At 41.4% G+C, this 19458-nt stretch overlaps 1 protein-coding gene across 1 annotated transcript in view; it reads right to left on the minus strand.

Moving 5' to 3' along the window:
- ARHGAP32 (Rho GTPase activating protein 32) overlaps positions 1-19458 on the minus strand; it is a 224743-nt gene that overhangs the window by 109920 nt on the left and 95365 nt on the right. The gene's annotated exons all lie outside the window — the stretch shown is intronic.

The following is a 19458-nucleotide window of genomic DNA, read 5'->3' on the forward strand; positions in this document are numbered from 1 at the left end:
TATTTGTGGCAGAGTTTACGGGACAAAGTCTCAGCTGAAATCAGTGCAGCTAAGATAATTTACGTGACCTGCGCATCTGCCCCTAAGTATATCATTTTCCCAGTTAAAAATATTGACAAAATACATTTCATAACCATGCAGTAAATTGGGTAACTACAGTTCCAAGGGTTAAGTTTTCATTCTGCTGCATCCAGAGACAAGGAAGCAAAATGCTACCATAGCAACAAGGTGTAATTTACTTTTGTGAAACCTTTAATACACAAGTCCCATATTCCAAGTGCTTCATGGGCTATTACAATCAATAACAACTGCTGCACTAATACAGAAGTTTACAGCTTCAAAGCACTTTATGAACCATAATTAATCCGCTCAACACCCTTCTGAGGGAGGTACGGTTATGTTACCTCCAGTTTACAGACAGGAAAACTGAAGCAGGAACTAAGGACCAACCAAACCCTCACAATGTCCCGTTCCATGTTCAAGGCACACTTCTTTGACCTGCCTTTTCCAATACAAACAAAAAGCAGCATGGAGATGTTTTTTAAAAAAATCCCTACAAAACAAAAACTACACTGAGCACGTAATTCTCCCCCTGGGGAGATGAGGAGAAAAAACAACGAACATATGGCAGATGTTATTCCCATCAGTTAATGCATGACTGGAAAGTACTCACATACTACAGTGATGAAGGCAGTATAAAAATTCCAGAAGAATAGAATCACAGAGTGGAGAAGTGAATTACTCAAGATCACCACCAGGCTCTTATATAGTGCTTTTCATCAGCAGATCTCAAAGTGCTTTATTTCACATAATGAGGTAGTGCAGTGCTATTATCCCCATTGCGCAGATGGGGGATAGAGGCACAGAGAGGTTAAGTAACTAAGCCACGGTCACACTGGAAGCTTGTGACAGAGCAGGGAATCAAACCCAGGTCTCCCAAGACCTAGACTAGTATCCTAGACACTGAACCAGCAAGCCCATGGGAAAGAGCCAGGGATTAAAACTGGAGAAAGATGCATAAGAACAGTCAATACACACAATGACAAGATACATGGTACAGTGGGTGAAGTGGGATTTGAGAATCAACCACCACCAAAGAAAATCAGATCTTGTCACCTTATTTATTTAGAGGTACATTTATAGATCTGCTGGAATTAAATGTCCAAAATATGGCCAATGGGCCAAAGACTGCCCATGGAGATCTAGATTCCAGACTGTGGCTTCCTTCCCCTGTAGCCCAAAAGGGGCCGCCAACGCAGAATACAGACAACTTCATACAAGCAGCCTTTTGCTGAGACCAAGACAGAGGACCGCCTGCAAGGATCTGCAGTCTTCACAGGTCCAGCAGCTCTCTAGTAAAGATTAAGCTGGGTAAAACAAAATGAAAAATCAATAAAAGATACCAAATACTTACTAGTATCATGCCCACCACTTCAAAGTTTCTTTCTCAAATAAGACAAACATTTTTACATTTATGGTGGTGTTTTATCTCAGCCAAAGTAAGTGACCTAAGGAAACCTTATTGCCTCAAAACAGCCCATCCTATCCTGACTATTATTAAGATGGTCTCACATGCTACTGAGCCAGCTGAGGATAAATGTCCACTCTGAAACCCGGGATTTGCCTAATTTTTTCGGCATCATAATTTGCTATTTTAGCTGTTAAATCCAAATTTTATTTGCCAAGGAAGTGCAGGTATCACTTTTATGGCAGTTAATACAGAGAGGTTCTACAGAAGCCATAAATCCAGCCCCTTAATCTCATCCATAGCACTAGCTATTTTCTGTCTAAATCATTTAGGACGTTCAAAGCTCCAGACAACCAATATCGTACTAAAACCCCACTTTCATACCACAAGCATCAGTCAGTATTTCAGAAGCCCAAAGAGGTGGCTCTTTATCTCTCAAAGCAAGTTAACAACGTGACCCTCAGTGAGCAATGTCTGGTCACCCCGTACCAAAAAAATCAAGAAATTGTTGCACTGCTGTAGTTTGTTTCTGCCAGCTGCATTTTAACAGGACATTCCCATAAAGTCCTGAAGGCTAGTTGTTCAAAGGACAAGAAGTCATCCCAACATGCCTCACCCCTTGATTATTACTGTGTCATTAATGACAATGCCTCCCTGATATCTTATCCTTAAATACTGGCCTGCTGCAGGTATGCAGTGTCTCTCAGTCGTAATTAAGATTAAAAGACATGAATTTACAAGACAGGAATTGCTGGGGTCAGCAAACACTACTATACTGAGCAGTAGTGTGCGCTGAATTGGAAGAGAACAAATGAAGAGAACAATTTTTTTTTTTTTTTTTTAATGGAACAGATTCTACATCCTGAGAGCAACTAGGCTACTGATAGTTACTAAATTTAACAGATTAATGTATGGATGGATTCTACACTCGCTGGACTCTCTCTAACCTCAACCTCCATCAGAACAATGGGCACCCCCCTTTGACAGAACAAGGGTGACTCGGATGTGTAAATACAGAAAGGTTTGTCAGGGTAGTGCTTCACAAACCGTTGCCTCGAAAAACCTGTTCCAATGTAGTAAGAGCAAATATATCCTTAAACTCTAAGGCTTTGAGCTTGCAAAAACTTACACATGTTAATTTTACATATGTGAGTAGCTGCAATGAGTAATTCTTTGCAGGATTGAGGCCTAAATAGTTAATGTTTAAGAAAAAAAAAGTACAGAGGCATGTTTCTTCAGGATGCAGTTTAATTTCACAGGCAGGAAATCTTTGCAGCTGGCTAGCAAGGAACTGGACACCATTTAGGGAGGCTGTGTGCCATTACCGCATCTGATCACATCTCCAGTGGGTGGTCAATACAAATTAAATCAGCTTCCTGGACCGTTTTCCCAGGATAAAACAAGTAGTAAGGTATCTGACTTAAGCTCCCAGCCAGACTTCTAGAGTTACAGGACAATTGTGAACCAGTGATACATTAATCACATCAAAAATAGCATCATACTCTTCGATACTGACAACAACAACAAAAGAAGTTGTATGTTTTATTCCACTTTGCTTCCAAAGTGCCAGAAGGGTGTGCAGAAGTAAATTGTTTTATTCAGCAATTTATTGAAACCATAGAAACGAGAAACAGAAAATAACTATTAACGCAGCCTGACGGTGCCGACTTCATGTTTGCCAGTGCAGGTTTTATAGCAAAGCTAAGCAATGTGCTGATAAAACACACTGAAAAGTAAGAGTGACATCTTTTCATTGTAGCTGGTCTCCCTAAATGGCTCCTCAATGCCTGCTAGTTTCCCCATCATCTGCTTTTGTTTGTTTCTCGTTTTTCACTTTGATTTCTGGCTGACCCGGATTAAGAAAAGCTTCTTTGGTCAGAACATTTAAGCATATGGTTAACTTTAAACACATGCTTGAATCCTACTGAAGTTAAGGGGACATAGGCATGTGCTTAAGTATTTTCCTGGATCAGGGCCTGTGTCTGCGAATCCAGGGACTGTTCACTTCCAAGGAATCATGCCTGTTCAGAAATCACAACCTCGCCCTTCCCCACTCACTGCTGTGTGAGATTTATAATACTCTCTGCTCCGAGGGCAGGGTAAAATTTCAGGGCATTGCATGAAGCTTATTTCTCACACTTTAGCTCAGTGAGAAGAAACGTCATGCTAAACATGATTATAGATTACTGAATGGACTCTTTAATATCCACTGTGCCAGAGACTTGAACCTTCCATTAGTGAGACCATTATGCTGTATGAAGTTCATAAGGTGCTATTCATGCTGTACATTTAGAGGGACAAAGATTCATAGCCATCGCCCCTCAAACCAATACTTTTAGCTCCTCGGCTCAATGGCATAAGAGGGATGACAGGTGGCCACAGCCAGAAGGGGTTGTGCATATTCTCATAACCCCAATTCATTTGGTGATATTTCCTCTAAGATGTCAACACACAGTAGCAACTTTCTTTTTTATTTTCAAGTTAAGAGCACACAATGCTTGACGGGGCCTTACAGCTGGCTTCATTAGTGATGGAATTACACTGCTGTGCCTCTCTGTTATTGTTTGTCTGGGGAAAAAAGCAAATGAGCTTTTTCTCTCTCATATTTGTAAGCCATTTCACTCCCACCCCACACTAAAGCAGCACTTCAAACCACATGGCTGGTCTCCTCTCCATTGAGGGTCTGATCACTTCTGAGAGCAGCCCTCACAAGCCTGAGGAGAGTTAAATACAGGAATAGTTTTAGTGCTGGCTTAGCTGTCTTCACTTAGACTTTGGCAAGTAGCAGCACTCCCCCATTTACAGTCTGAATTGTCTATAATCAGTTGTGCTTTTGCTGAATGCTAAGGTGAAGTGAACCACCAAGAAAAAACAGGTTGCCCCATTCTCCAGATATGTGAAATATACTGCCCAAAATAAAAGCACCGCCTTTCCACCAGGATTGTTATTTGGGGAAAGGTCCCGTTCGCAACAAACAATAACACTAATTACACTTGGAACTTTTATAATTTCTTCAAACTTATAAACACAAAACACGGAGATGCCCAACCATTAAAAGAGAAAGACTGGGACCCACCTCCCCCCTATTTACGACCACATGTCAAATCATGTGCTTCCAGGTATGGCAGTCAGGATGGGACTCTCTATTCCCATCAATAAAACGCCAAACTAACCAGACAGGTTGCTACTGAGCCCCAGGATATGTTGTCCCAGAGATTGGACATGCGCTCTCCATAGTGTCTCCGTGAATTTTTTTGTTTGTTTTGTTTTTATAGATGGGGAGATTGTTCTTTTCAGGTTCAGATTCTCAGGCATCCTGAATACCTGATAGAAATCATGAAATTACATGGGCACCCTATGTACAATGTCCGTCAACATGGAGATAGAGACAGGAAAACGAGAAAAAAGTAACTGCTAAAAGACAGTTGGCTCTGACCCTAGAGTAAGAAAACTGAATAATAAGGAGCTGGAAAGATGCCAGAATTCAACTGGAGGGTTTTACTCTGCCACAGGGGTGACTGACAGCTGTCTGGGTTTTAGGGTCTGGATGTTAATCCACCACGATCCTTCCTCCCTTTATTGCAAATCACAGTGGAAAATGGCTTAGAAAATTAGTCAAAACACAGAACAAACCTGATAAAATCCACTACTTATAGTTTATTCAGGAAGTGTTTCCATCTGGTGCTATAGGTGGCTTTATCGAGGTTTAAGTCTGTGTACTGAAATCTCTCAGATGATTTCACACTTTCTAGTCTAATACTAAAACTTTCTGGAAATTGAACGTAACTGTAAAACTAACACAAAGTGAGTGGAGTTTGACTGAGGCAGATGAAGTAGCTTGTCAGTAAAGTCTATCCTCTGCTCAGAATGGAATATGAAGAGGAGCTTGCTCTCAATATTGTGTGTGTTAAATTATGTGGCAAGCAATCCCATGAATTCAGAAAACAGGTAGAAAATTGCTTAATCTAGCATGATTGGCTGGGCATGTTTCCACTGTGCTGCAAAGATGGAGGAGTAAAGTTCCACTATCAACCTCTGTTTCCCACGTAGGACTTGCCTACACAGGAATTCCAAAGTGAGTTACGCTAAAGCGAACTAAGGGTACGTCTATACCCAGCCGCTAGTTCGGCGGCTGGCAATCAAACTTCTGGGTTCGACTTATCGCGTCTTGTCTGGACGCGATAAGTCGAACCCGGAAGTGCTTGCCGTCGACTGCGGTACTCCTGCTCGGCGAGAGGAGTACCGCGGAGTCGACGGGGGAGCCTGCCTGCCGCGTGTGGACCGAGGTAAGATCGAACTAAGGTACTTCGAACTTCAGCTATGTTATTCACGTAGCTGAAGTTGCGTACCTTAGTTCGATTTGGGGGGTTAGTGTAGACCAAGCCTAAGGCCATTTTACTTCTGAATGAGACCGTCCACACGGGGGCGGGGGCGCGCTGATGTGCTTTATCTGATGTATTTTAAATTCACACCTTTAGTTAATGCAGCTTAACTTTCCTGAGGGCCGGTCTATACTACAAAGTTAGGTCGGCTTAACTACATTGCTCAGGACTACGAAAAATGTCATGCCTTGTGTGATGTCATTAAGCTGGCCTAAGCCCCAGTGTACATAATGCTAGGCTGATGGAAGAATTCTCGGAGAGGTGGACTTAGTACAGTGACAGAAGAACCCCTCCCATCGCTGTAGGAAGTGTCTACACTACAGCAACAGCTGTGTCTCTGCTGTGTTTCTAGTCTAGACAGACCCCCAGTGTTCCCATGTAGACATGCCCTTAGTGTCTGCAGCAGCCCCTGAAGGACAGTTTAGAAATAACATGAATGGCCTCTAGAGATTCCCATGCTGATACTGGGAGGCTGTGGATGAATGATGGTGAGAGAAACCAATGGGCTTTAAAAAGGATTGAATGATGACAAACCTCAGGACTCCATTTGGAGTAGCGCAGGATGGACCAGGGAAGGAAGCTATGGCAAGTCAGAGAAGGGAAATGCTCACATTACCCAGGCTGTCAGACATGGAAGGGACATAAGAAAGACCAACATATTTGTTTGGTGCATCCTGAGCGGCCGTATTACATTATTAAATCTTTAACATATGAACAACACAGCGAAGTTAATTAATTATAAACAGGCAAATGTGAAGATTTTCATACGAACCACTAACTTCACTTGGACTCTCTCTCCCAAAACACCTCCTCTATTTCTCCTCCGGCCCCTCACAAACCCACTTCCATGCACCGCTTGATTCCAAATGGGACCAGAAGCAGATACATTGAGAAGATACTTGGATGACTAGGCTCCCACTCTTTCTGGACCAAATTAAAGCAACAGAAATCTACTGAGGACTGTTCTCTTCTGAGTTCCAACCCATTCTGGAGAAAAACAGATAAGCAGATAGGATGAGTATGCAGAGTTGGGTGTGCTAATCTGAAATGAGCAACTGAACCTTTTGAATGTTCTCTCATCACTCAAAGGAATAAGCTTGACAAGAAATATCCAGCCACCAGGCAAATGTTCTGTCTAGTGTTTTCTGGGGGCAATTATTTTGCGGAGCTGCAAAGGAACAGGAGCATATAAACAGTGGAACATACAAACAATGCATAGCATCTGAAGCTCTGATGCTCAAATGTTGTCTTCTGAATAAGCCTGTTTCGGAAAGGCAGAGACCTAAAGCTCTTGCAATTTGAAATGAGATTTACATCTCTCAATGCTTCAATAAAACTCCCTTCCCTCCTTATGACTTGTAATTTAAACACTCCAAATACCAATAATCTCCTTAGTGAAATTATATGGTGAGAGCAATGGGTCAGAGAGACATGGGGGAGAAAGGGAAGAGAGAAAGCTGTGGCAGGAAACTGCATTTCTACACATCAGAAAATAAACTCAGAACCCAATGTGAGCTTGCACTGCACAGGAAGTGCTTCAAAGCCACCAACAAGACTGACTGCTAAGTAATGGGAATGAAAACCCTACCCATCTAAAAGGTATCAAGGCAGTGAATGAATGGATATCTACTTCTAGATTACTACACACACATTTTTATTACATATATTTAAACAGAATAATGCATTTACCCTGTCTTTTCTCCTGGACGTGTCAGATACTACAGGAGTATAGCACTTTTCATAACGTGCTTTACAAAGGTGAAGTAAGCACCATTACCAGCTATTTGACAAATGGGTAACTTTGAAAGTGACTTGCCCAAGGTGACCCACAGAGACAGTGGCAGAGCTGGAAATGGTACTCAGGTTTCTTGATTCTCACTTCCATGTCTCATCCACTAAACCAAGCTGTCTCCCTTTTTAAAACAAAACAAAACAAAACAAAACAAAACAAAAACCGCAAGACTGAAGCACATTATTTACTAAAACTAATTTCCAGGGAGAAAATCTACTAAAAATAGTGGAGCATTCAAAAAACTTTTGTTTCAAAAAATCAGTTACGGTTGCTAGCTTTATGCGCTGCTGTCACTTATCACATCATTTACAAAAAACTGTCACTTAAATGCATGGAAATGATTAGACATGATATATTTGACACTGCTCACATCAAAAACACACAACTTATTCCTGTCAAATGCAAACAAGTGCACATTTCATTATAAGAGAATGGGAAACAAGGATTTTCAAAATGTTTGCCAGACATTACCACCATTATCCCTCTAGCTTGATTTCCCAAAGAGATTTCACAAGTTAAGGGTATAGATAAAAAATAAATTAGGCAGAAATAAACACAATGTGCTGCCATCACAGTCTGAAGTCAGTGAGCACCTGCCTCTATCTGCATTTGGGAAGCATGAACAGCAAGAATAAGCATTTGTGCAATTACTGTCCTCCCCTTCCTCAAAATCCACTCCTTTTCCTTGTTGTTGTCTTTCTGTTTTGGCCACTCAGAGACCCCTAATCCCGCATGTTCTGTCTGAGTGAATCCTAATGGGTCAATGGGGTATGAGGAAGGTTCAGAGGTTCACCTGTGCAGCACACCTTGCAGAAACAGAGCTCTAGGACTGGATGGTAAACTCGTCACAGCAGTGGGCATGTCCTCTGAAGAAAGGCCCTGTGTAGCTTGAAAGCTGTCTCTCTCACCAGCAAACATTGGTCCAATAAAAGATACTTCTCCCATCTTGTCTGCCATTTTTTGAGCACATACAAATAAATAAATCTGCTGAAGCACCCATATTAATTTATGAGAGATGCTGCAGAGAATGGACACTTCCTAGGGCATTTTAAAAGCCAGAAAGCATCACCAACTAACAGCTCTTTCAAAGCTGTACATGATAAGAAGTCAAGAAAAGAGGCAGTGGGGTAGGACATTAAATACTGCGCACATATCAGAAGAAATCCAGGAAGGTTTGCAGAAGTTTTGTAACCAGGGCAGTAGCCAAGTTGGAAAAATAGCTGCTTTTTTGGCAACCGCACACATTGGTTTTTAAGAAGAAACAGATTGAGTAGTGGCACCAAGACCTAAAAGATGGAACATTTAAGGTATGATATTTTTAACGACCAACTCCACAAATGGGGACTTTTTAAAGGTGAGCCAGAAAGCTTAAATAAAATAAATAAATAAAAATAAAATGTCTTAAGACCACAAACCAACACAAAATGTCTGTTTAAAAAACAAACATAAGAAAATCAATTTATTTTCCCCTTATCTATGACTGGGCTCTCTCACTTGTACTTTTCAGATTTGTGATCCTGTTTTTACCCCTCTATTTTCTGTTAATTGGATCTTTCAGGGGGGCAGGGAAGTCAAAGGAAGGGGAGAGAACATATTTCAAGACCCAAGTGGTTTGTCCTTGCACAAGTTCTTTAGGTTTAGGATGCCGTTATATTTGTGCTAGCTGATTCCCTATTTAGATTTTTATGTTTTCATTAAATGTTTCTTGGGTCCCTATCGACAGGCACCGGTACTGAGCGAGGAGACCAGGGTTCTATCCCTGGCTTTGCTACTGACAAGCTATAGAGTTCTCTGTGCTCCAGCTATCTCACCTTAACATGGGAGTAGAACACTACACTTCCTCCCCATGGTGAGGTGAGGATTAATTCATTTCCCTTCAGAGGGCTTATTCTGAAACCAGCTAGCTTCTTTACCACTGCGAACATCCCAGCAGCCCTGCAGCAGCCCATTTGAGGGACATTCTTCCTCCAATGCTTCTCGGTGGCCAGATTCATGCTACTTTTCTCCTCCTCTCTTTCTCAGCTGATGCCAAGTTACAACTAAACACCCTGTGACTGCCCCACAACTTCCCTGTGCTTTTCTAAACAGGTAAGTTCCTATCCAATAAGTTACGGGGAATGGATGGAATGCAATAATGACAATCACACCAGTATTCTTCCCTTTCCTCATTCAAGGACAAGCATGTTCTTCTCAAGGTCCGACTGCATTAATAAAGTCACTACATCCATAATAATTTCCTTTGTGGATTTGATTCAGATTAGCCAAATTGTGATGTCCAAGGGGGATTTCTTGGTTATATAGTATAAATAGACATTTTAGAGTAACCCCCACGCTAGGCTGCTGCAAGACTATCTGGAAGGCTGTTTCCCAAAGTACAAATGTTGACATCTCCCTGAAAGAAAACTGGTTACACTGTTTAAGGCTCTCGTTGACCTGCCAGCCAGGGTAGAAGAAAGTGAAAGCTGCCAAGAGTAACATGTCCTCTGTACAATGGTGAAACACTCCTAGGTCAGCACAGTTGCTAGGATATACAACTCTTCCTGATTTCCATGGAACAGTCCCAGCTTGGATGGTTCTATTCTGCAACCTTGTCCTTGTTCTTCAATACTAATCGCAACACAATAGTGGCCACCTGTTATAACAGCCAAAAAAAAAATTACAGCTCCATTTATTGCAAGTCTCAGGCTATCTGGTGTTTTTCTTAAAGCCCCAGCTCCTGGAATCAGGCAGTTACATGAAAATCTCAGCTTTCATTAAAAAAATGAAATTTAAGGTCTTAGCCCTCGTGGTTATGGATAAAAAACTTAAAAACATGACCCCTAACAGCTCAAAGAACAGAAGACATATAAAAAGAATGAATTTTTAATTATATACATATTTTACCTGCAATCTCATGCATATCAACACACTTTAAATATCTTAAGGACCACTATGGCTTTGTCTACATGGGAGAAATTGATCAGTATCAGCTGTTCCGGTATATTTTAGCTATTCTGGAATAACTATCCTGTGTGGACACTTTATTCCAGAATAAAAGTGATTTTATTCCAGATTAGGTACTCAGCTACATAAACGCAGTAAATATTCTTGAATAACGTCACTTCCTTCAGAATAGAATGTCCATATGGAAAACTAGTCATTCTGGATTAGCTGTTGCAGAATAGGTATTCAAGAACAGCTATGCAGGTCAATTTCCTCGTGTAGACATGCACTATAATGCTGTTCGTACAGATACATTCTTGTTAAAGCCATCCATAGATGATAAACAGCAAGACAGCTAAGAAAAGCAGGAACACCCACCAGAAATCTCTTCTCATTTTGGATTTCCACCAAAACCAAGTCTTGGAACAGCTGTACTACAAGAAAAATTGTAGAGAAGCTGTTGTGCCGTGATCCATTTACACTTGTTTAATTATGGGGCAGAAATCAATGTCTCTTTAGAACACTTAAAGCCAACTGTTCTTTTCAATTTGTGGTTGAGACCAGCCTTGCCCTACAAGTACCACATTACAATCAGAAGCCCTGCCAAAAGGCATCACTCACAGAAAGAAATCATAATCACTAGCCCGTCCTTTCACTTTTGCTCCAGATATAAATGGAAGACATTTGGATACAAGAAGATTGATCTCTCTAATTCAAAGTTTTCTCTGCTGGCACAATGTCCAAGGAACATGACATTGACAAGCTACCATATAATTGTCAAAGCCTTTATTGCTTCAAAAAACAAAACAAAAAACACTTCCAAGATTTTGCATTTTATTCTGAGAAATTTATTCTTTATTTATTCTTGCTCATCTTCCCTTCTTGACCAGCACTGTGTCTGGGTATTCCTTCAGCCCTTCTGGCAGGTTTCCATCCACAGAACGATGCACACAGTGCACATTAATCAGAAGGGGTCGTGTGCGCCTCATTGATCTCCATCCTTGGACACTTGGACAGCAGCTTAGACCAATGCAAATCTTATGAACTGGTCAGCTTCTATCTTGGGTATCATCCCTTCCGAGATACAAATGCCACCATCCTCACTAATCCATTGGATAACTTCTACACTAGGATTGAAAACTAAAACTGTATGAGCTCACAGCATTGCTGGCCTGTACCTTTGTTTGGTAAGCCAAAATGACAGCTTTAAAAGTGTACCTAATTTTGTATCTACTGAAAATATTTGCTGTAGTACAGGCAGTTCCATGAAACTGTATTTATCGCTGCAGTTTGAATCAATAAATACTCAACCACTCATTTATACGCCATTCAAACCAAAACCAAGTGCAACTACGATCCTGTCATTATATATGAGCTGTGCAAAAGCCAAGAATAGCAGGAGGCAACATTGTCCCCTTTGCTTCACCAACGTATATTTAAATGGGAAATGATCAAAGGAAGCCATGAACGGAAAAGTTAACTGCAAGAGATTGGGAACCAAAAAAATGAAAGAGGGGGAAGTTCTGCAAGTGGACAAGTTTACAAACAGGAGGACAACGGTTGCTCAGTGGCTGGGATGGAAGCAGGGGACAACGGACACTAGCAATTGGGCACTGAGCCCTAAGAAGCCCAGATAACACTAGCACAAACACACACACACACACACACACACACACACCCCCCAGTATATTGTTCTAATAATTGATGTGGAGGACAGTGGGTACAGGAAACCATTAGTACATCTCCAATAACACAGGTCAGTACAACATTGCCAGTGGATTCAATGCATCCTATCATAGGAGATATGAGAGGAGCAATAATTTCAGGACTCCTGCTCCATAGGATGTCAGTTTCTAAAAATGTATTTGCGTTGTAACTGGTGAAAGAGGGTCATCGGTGTCACTACCTGATCTCTTCATACCAGCCAACTTCATATGTAGCGTGTAGGCACTGTGCAAAACCATCAGCTGACATGTCAGGGTAGGCTTCAGAATAAATGGCAGCTCAGAACCATGAGAGAAAATCCTCTGTACTCCCTTGAACTGTTACTTCTACTACTATAGATTCATAGATTGCAAGGCCATAAGGGACCACTGGGATCATCCAGTCTGACCTCCTGCATAGCACAAGCCAGAGAACTTCCCCCAAAATAATTCCTAGACCAGATTTTTTAGAAAGACATCCTATCTTGATTTAAAATTGGTCAGTGATGGAGAATCCCTTACAATCCTTGGTAAATTGTTCCAATAGTTAATTACTTTCTCAGTTAAAAATGTAGGCCTTCTTTTCAGCCTGAATTTGTCTAGCTTCAACTTCCAGCCACTGGATCATATACCTTTCTCTGCTACTATGAAATATTTGTTCCCCATGTAGATACTTATAAACCGTAATCAAGTCACCCCTTAACTTCTCTTTGTTAAATTAAACAGATTGAGTTCTTTGAGTCTATCATGATAAGGCTGTTTTCCAATCCTTTAATCATTCTCATGGCTCTTCTCTAAACCCTCTACAATTTATCAACATCCTTCTTGAACTGTGGGCACCAGAACTGGACACGGTATTCCAGCAGCAGTCGCACAAGTGCCAAATATAGCATTAAAATAATCTCTCTACTCCTACTTGAGATTCCCCTATTTATGCATCCCAGGATCTCATTAGCTCTTTTGGCCGCAGTGTCATATTGGGAGCTCATGTTCAGCTGATTATCCACCACCAAGCCCAAATCTTTTTCAGAATCACTACTTCCCAGGATAGAGTCCCCCATCCTGCAAGTATGATCTACATTCTTAGCTCCTAGATGTATACATTTACCTGCATTAAAATACATTGTTTGCTTGTGCCTAGTTTACAAAGCAATCCAGATCACTCTGAATCAGTGACCTCTCCTCTGTTTTATTTACTACTCTCTCAATTTTTGTGCCATCTGCAAATTTTACCAGTGACGATTTTATGTCTTCTTCCAGGTCATTGATAAAAATGTTAAATAGCACAGGGCCAAGAATCGATCAATGCGGGAATCCACTGGAAAAACACCCACTTAATGACAATTCCCCTTTCACAACTACATTTTGAGACCTTAGCCAGTTTGTAATCTATTTAATGTGTGTCATGTTAATTTTACATTGTTCTAGTTTTTTTTTTAAAATCAAAATGTTGTGCAGTACCAAATCAAACACCTTAGAGCAGTGATCCCCAACCTTTTCCATCTGGCGGGCGCCGGACGACAAGCCACCAAGGACCGTGGACGAGCATCCGCCGAAATGCCGCCGACAAGCAGCGTCATCCAGAGGCGTCACTGCTGAAATGCCGCCGAAAATCAGCGGCATTTTGGCGGCGACCCCTCTGGATGACGCTGCTTCTTGGTGACATTTCGGTGGATGTTCGTCCGCTGGCCAGTACGCGGGCACACACAGATGCCCCGGCAGGCGCGATGGCGCCTGTGGGCACCGCGTTGGGGACCCCTGACTTAGAGACATCTTAAGTCTATTACATCAACACTCAGGGCCGGCTCCAGCATTTCTGCCGCCCCAAGCAAAAAAAAAAAAAAAAAAAAAAGACGCGATCGCAATTAGCGGCGGCAATTGGGGAAAAAAAAAAAAAGCCGCGTTCAGCAGCAGGTCCTTCGCTTCTAGAGGGAGTGAGGGACCTGCCGCCCCCGAATTGCCGCAGGGGCCGCCCCTCTCCCTTGGCCGCCCCAAGCACCTGCTTGTTAAGCTGGTGCCTGGAGCCGGCCCTGTCAACACTATTATCTTTTTATCAACAAAACTTGTAATCTTATCAAAAAAAGATCTCAAGTCAGTTTGACAGGATTTGTTTTCTATAAAAACATGTTTATTTACAATTACCATGTTACCTTCCTTTAATTCTTTATTAATCAAATTCATATCAGCCATTACCTTGCCAGGGATCCATGTCAAGCTGACAGGCTTATAACTGCCTGAGTGATCCTGTTTACCCTTTTTTTAAAATTGGCACAACATTAGCTTTCTTCCAGTCTTCTGGATCTTCCCCAGTGCTCCAAGCCTTATGGAAAATCAACATTAATGGTCCAGCCTGCTCATCAGCCAGTTCTTTTAAAACTCTTGGATGCAAGTTATCTGGATCTGCTCATTTAAAGATGTCTAACTTTAGTAGCTGCTGTTTAACATCACCTAGAGTGTTATTATGTCCATATGACGAGACAATATAATCTGTTCCCCCCCTCCCCAATACAGAACATAAACATTTATTGAACATTTTGCCTTCTCTGTATTAATATTGATAATTCTACCATTTCCATCTAGTAATGGACCAACACTATTGTCCGGATTCTTTTTGTTCCTAATGTATTTTAAAAACTCATTCTTATTGTCCTTAACTCTGCTGCCCACAGATTACTCCTTGTGTCCCTTTGCTTCCTTTATCAATTTTCTACATTTCCTAGCTGCTGATTTATATTCATTATTATCAACTTTTGCTTCCTCCCATTTTTATATGTATTATATAGTTGCCTTCACATTCCTACTAAACCAGTTTTTTTTTTTTAAACCAGTGCAGCCTTCTTCCTTGAGTGTGGCTTTTTGGGCATCTAGTAAGGTGTTCTTAAATAATTCCCAATTTTCAATCACATTTTTCTGATTAAGTTCTTCCTGCCAGCTGATCTGGCTCATAACTGTTTTCAACTTTGTGAAATTGGCCCTACTACAGCACTGTGTGTGTGTGTGTGTGTGTGTGTGCGCGCACGTGGGTATGTATTTTACTGGTCTGGACTTAATTCTACTTGCACATTATAAATGTGATCAAGTCATGATCACTTGCATCTAAGCTACCATTAACTTTTAGTTCTGTGATTATTCCCTCTTCATCTGTTAAGACAAAGTCTAATAAAGAATTCCCCCGTGTTGGCTGCAACACTTTTTGAGTTAGGAAATTGTCATCTATAACATTTAGTAATTCCAGAGATGTTTTGTACTGGCAGCAGGAGACCTCCACCATATGTCACTCACATTATCACACAGCTTTTTTCCTAGACATTATGGTCTAGATAATACTGAGTCCTACCTCAGTGCACATTTCTATGATTCTAGATAGGTGCATAGGGATGAGGTTGTCTTGTTCCCTAGTGTGTTATGGTGGTCGTCAGCAGACACCAATACTCCATCTTGTGCTTTATCTGTTAGGACATTGATCCATTAGCCTAGGATACTATTGGTGAACTTATACCTGAGTCCCCTGGTTAAATGGGAAGGTTGGGAGCAGGGTCTCTATCTAAAAGCAAAAGGGTGTGACACCCCACTGTTAATCCTGTTTAATGTGGCTGTTACTGCAATGAAATCACGGGCATTACACCCATATGAAACTGAAGTGAAGATATGTCAATTCCATTGTCTCTAGTGATCATTATTTAGAGATTAATGAATGTACTTAACCTGTCCTAAACAACATCATCACAGCTACAGAGTAATAGACATTACAGATGATTAGATATGCCACTTGCCTCCTCTGTGGGCAAGAATCTGCGGTTCTTGGAAGTGTCTTAGCAAACCTCTGTTCTCTATTAATATCTCATCCCCTTCCCTTTACAGGTGAGATTTTATATTTAAAAAGCATGGAACAACCACTAACTTTGCAAAGACATCAACTCATAGTGCTTTGGCATCATCTTAACTTCCAGTAAGCCCCAAAAAAGCGGTTTTCAATATACTTGCCAGCTTCGTAAATTCTGTATTAAGCTCAATTACTACTGTCACTTCGGTTTTATTTATTGTGTATTGGGAGCTGAAAGCGTGGAGTACACCAGGGACCTACCTTATAGAGTTCATGAGCTAAGACCAACAACAGACAACCATTCAGACACAGTACTTTAGGTGATGGATCAGTACAATGCGGGGAAGGGTTTTATTATTTGCTTTACATTAATGGAAAAGAGACAGTGGATAGGGAATGAGTGCTGGGGCAGCAAACCTGGAAAAGACTGATCCAGCAACCCAACCCCATCGAGCTGGGGAAGGGGGAAGAAGCATTAATGAAAAAAAGCACTTCGCCTTTAAGAGGTGCGTTAAAACTGAGAGACTTCAGCGGCAATAAATGCACTTGATGAGGAACTGGAAGGAGAGGTTGGATATATCCTCAACCTACGAGGACCAAGGGCTAGGTTTTCAAAGGTCTTTAGGCACCTGAAGGATGTAGATAGGTGACCAATGGGATTTTTAAAAACACCTAACCAGCTTAGGAACTTCTGAAAATCTCACTAGGCACCTATCTACATGTTTAGGTGCCTAAAGACCGTTACAAATCTGGCCCCCATATTCCTGACGATTACAGAGGGGGAAAGATGCAAAGGGGATGGTTTTTGACCAGCACAATGGAACCCCCCCACTCCTGAGGCCCTTTTGGGCACTGTCGTCGTCAGCATTTACTAGGCATAACTACAGGTCTGAATGAAGCAAAGGGGAAGGGGACATGAGGAAGAGAGGACTAGAGTGGGGTGAAATTTTTCAGACAAACAGTTCAGTGATAAAAAAAAATGCAGTTTCGGTAGACACAAAAACATTAGCAAATTTGAGACGAATACTTTCAGCCACTCACAACATGGCCAGAGGAGGAGACGGTGTTGTTGTCATCACCCCCATAAGAGTTAGCGGTAGAGCATTGACCTGGGATGTAGGAAGCAGACTACTGAATCCCTGTCCTGGAACAGGCCTGAAACAGCCTGTTTGGAAGCACTGAAAAGTTTCAGGTTCAATTCAACCCAAATCAACTTTCATTTTTCAGAATTGCCATCTAACCAAAAAAAAAAAACCAAACCAACCAGCGGGTATTTTCCCACCTCTAGAGATGACAATGGGGATCTAGCCCAAAGCACAGCACTGCAAAGAACTGAAGGTGAAAGCTGTGTCCACTCTGGACTTTCTTCCTTAAAATCCCATGCCTTTGTTACTCCCCATGCAACTCCTGCTGTGGACAACAGGACTAGATGACACGAAGGGTAAAACACCAGTGGTACATTGTCTCCATTAATGCTCCTACCCTTGCTACCACCAAAGCAACTGGACCAACTGGGAACTAGGGGAAGAGACCAGCACAGACAAGGCAGAAATGGAATGCAAGAGGCATCCAGCCAAAGTGCCAAATTCCTCATCAATTCCATGGAGGAATCACTTTCAGCCTATAAACTGCTCTTCAAATTTATCTCCTCCAACAGCAGCCATATTTCCATTCACAAAGCCCTAACCTCAGCTCACATGCAGTGTTCACATGCTTCCCACTTCTCTTTCACTTTGTTGACTGGAAGTGCGCTAACTACTCATCTAATCCACTCTACATGCCACAGTGAAGGCACAGAAGGATTTGCACTGTGCAGTAGCTGAACTGTGATTCCTAGAAAACACTAAGTCCATGTCTATGCCACTGCAGCTGTGACGCTGTAGTGTAGACACTTCCTACGTCAACGGAGGGGGGTTTTCAATCCAGGTATGTAATCCACCTTTCTGAGAGCAGGAGCTAGGTTGATGGAAGAATTCTTCTGTCAACCTAGCTGCATCTACATTGGGGGTTAGGCCAGCCTAGCTAAATTGCAGGGGTGCAAATTTTTTCACAGCTCTGAGCGCTGTACATAGGTTGATCTAATTTTTAGGTATAGACTAGACCTAAGACTAAAACAGAAAAATGAGATACTAGAACAGCTCAAGGAGTGCTTTGCTACGAGAACAAAATGCTGTTTGCCTTCCAGATGATTGTTGAAGGCAGTGATACTCAGATTGCAGCCCGAGAGTCACAAGTGGCTCTTTAATGCGTCTCCATGCAGCACATGATATTAAAACACTGTGCAATTTAATTATTAACCGATCTGCACTGTAAAACCACTTCCTTATACCAAAGAACAGAACAGAGCACATGTCTCAGTGTCTCTAACAATTGTGGATTCTTATGAACAATCCCTTACTGAACCTGTAAGAACAAAGCAAGGTTCATTCAGTATAAACCTGCAATACTTGTGAAAATTAATAATGGTTGGTAGTTCAGGTCCAAAATTTATCCCTCCTCTAAAATTGCTGTGATCTCATAAAGGATATTCTGTAAATTCTATCTTTAAAAGCATGCACCCCAACCAAAAACAACCCCCTACAAAATCCAACTGTGATTGATTTTATGGGCCTGGTCTAAAAACGGTGAGTAATTATATCAAACACATTCTTGGAGCTGGGCTTATCCCTAATGACACTGTTGATAATGTCAATTCACCAAAGAGGTAACAAAACCAGAGTAATGATAAGATTCTTCTGCACTGGCCACAGGCTGAGGAGGGGGAGGAGGAGTTTGGTGGGTAGAGGACAGTGTTTGAAAGAAATTTAGTGTTGGCCAAATGCAAAAGGTCAAAAGCTATATAATAATAAAAGAAACGGCATTGTCTAGTTTCTAAGTGGAGTTTACTACGACACAAGAAAAAATAAGTAACAACAGATTCTGACAGCACTTAACCAAGCAGGGTTATCACAATCAAATATATGCTGATCATGATGACAGACTCTTGGTATTCTTCTTTCACATGTGCTACAAGTATCACCTGGTTCACAATGTTTTTTTATCCACTGATCATTAATCTAAAATAAACAGTCTTACAGATAGGAACAACTACAAGTTTTTCCAAAAAAAAAAAAAAAAAAGGGGGGGGGGGAGAGAGGAGCATCTTTATAAATCAGAGTTGCTCGGGAATTGTCACCACAAATTGGATATGCTGACATTTTAAGACAGTGAATGGTTTATTAAAATGATCTTCAAAAGTTAGCAGCAGAAAATCCTATGCAAAGAATAAGAAAGAGAGATGACAAATGCACCCAGTAGCAGATTCAGTGCTTGGTTGTTATCACTAACAAATAGAACCAGCAAAGCATGGCTCATGACATTTCTAGCGT

The sequence above is a fragment of the Emys orbicularis genome, chromosome 15 (assembly GCF_028017835.1).
Source record: "Emys orbicularis isolate rEmyOrb1 chromosome 15, rEmyOrb1.hap1, whole genome shotgun sequence".
Classification (NCBI taxonomy): Eukaryota; Metazoa; Chordata; order Testudines; family Emydidae; genus Emys; species Emys orbicularis.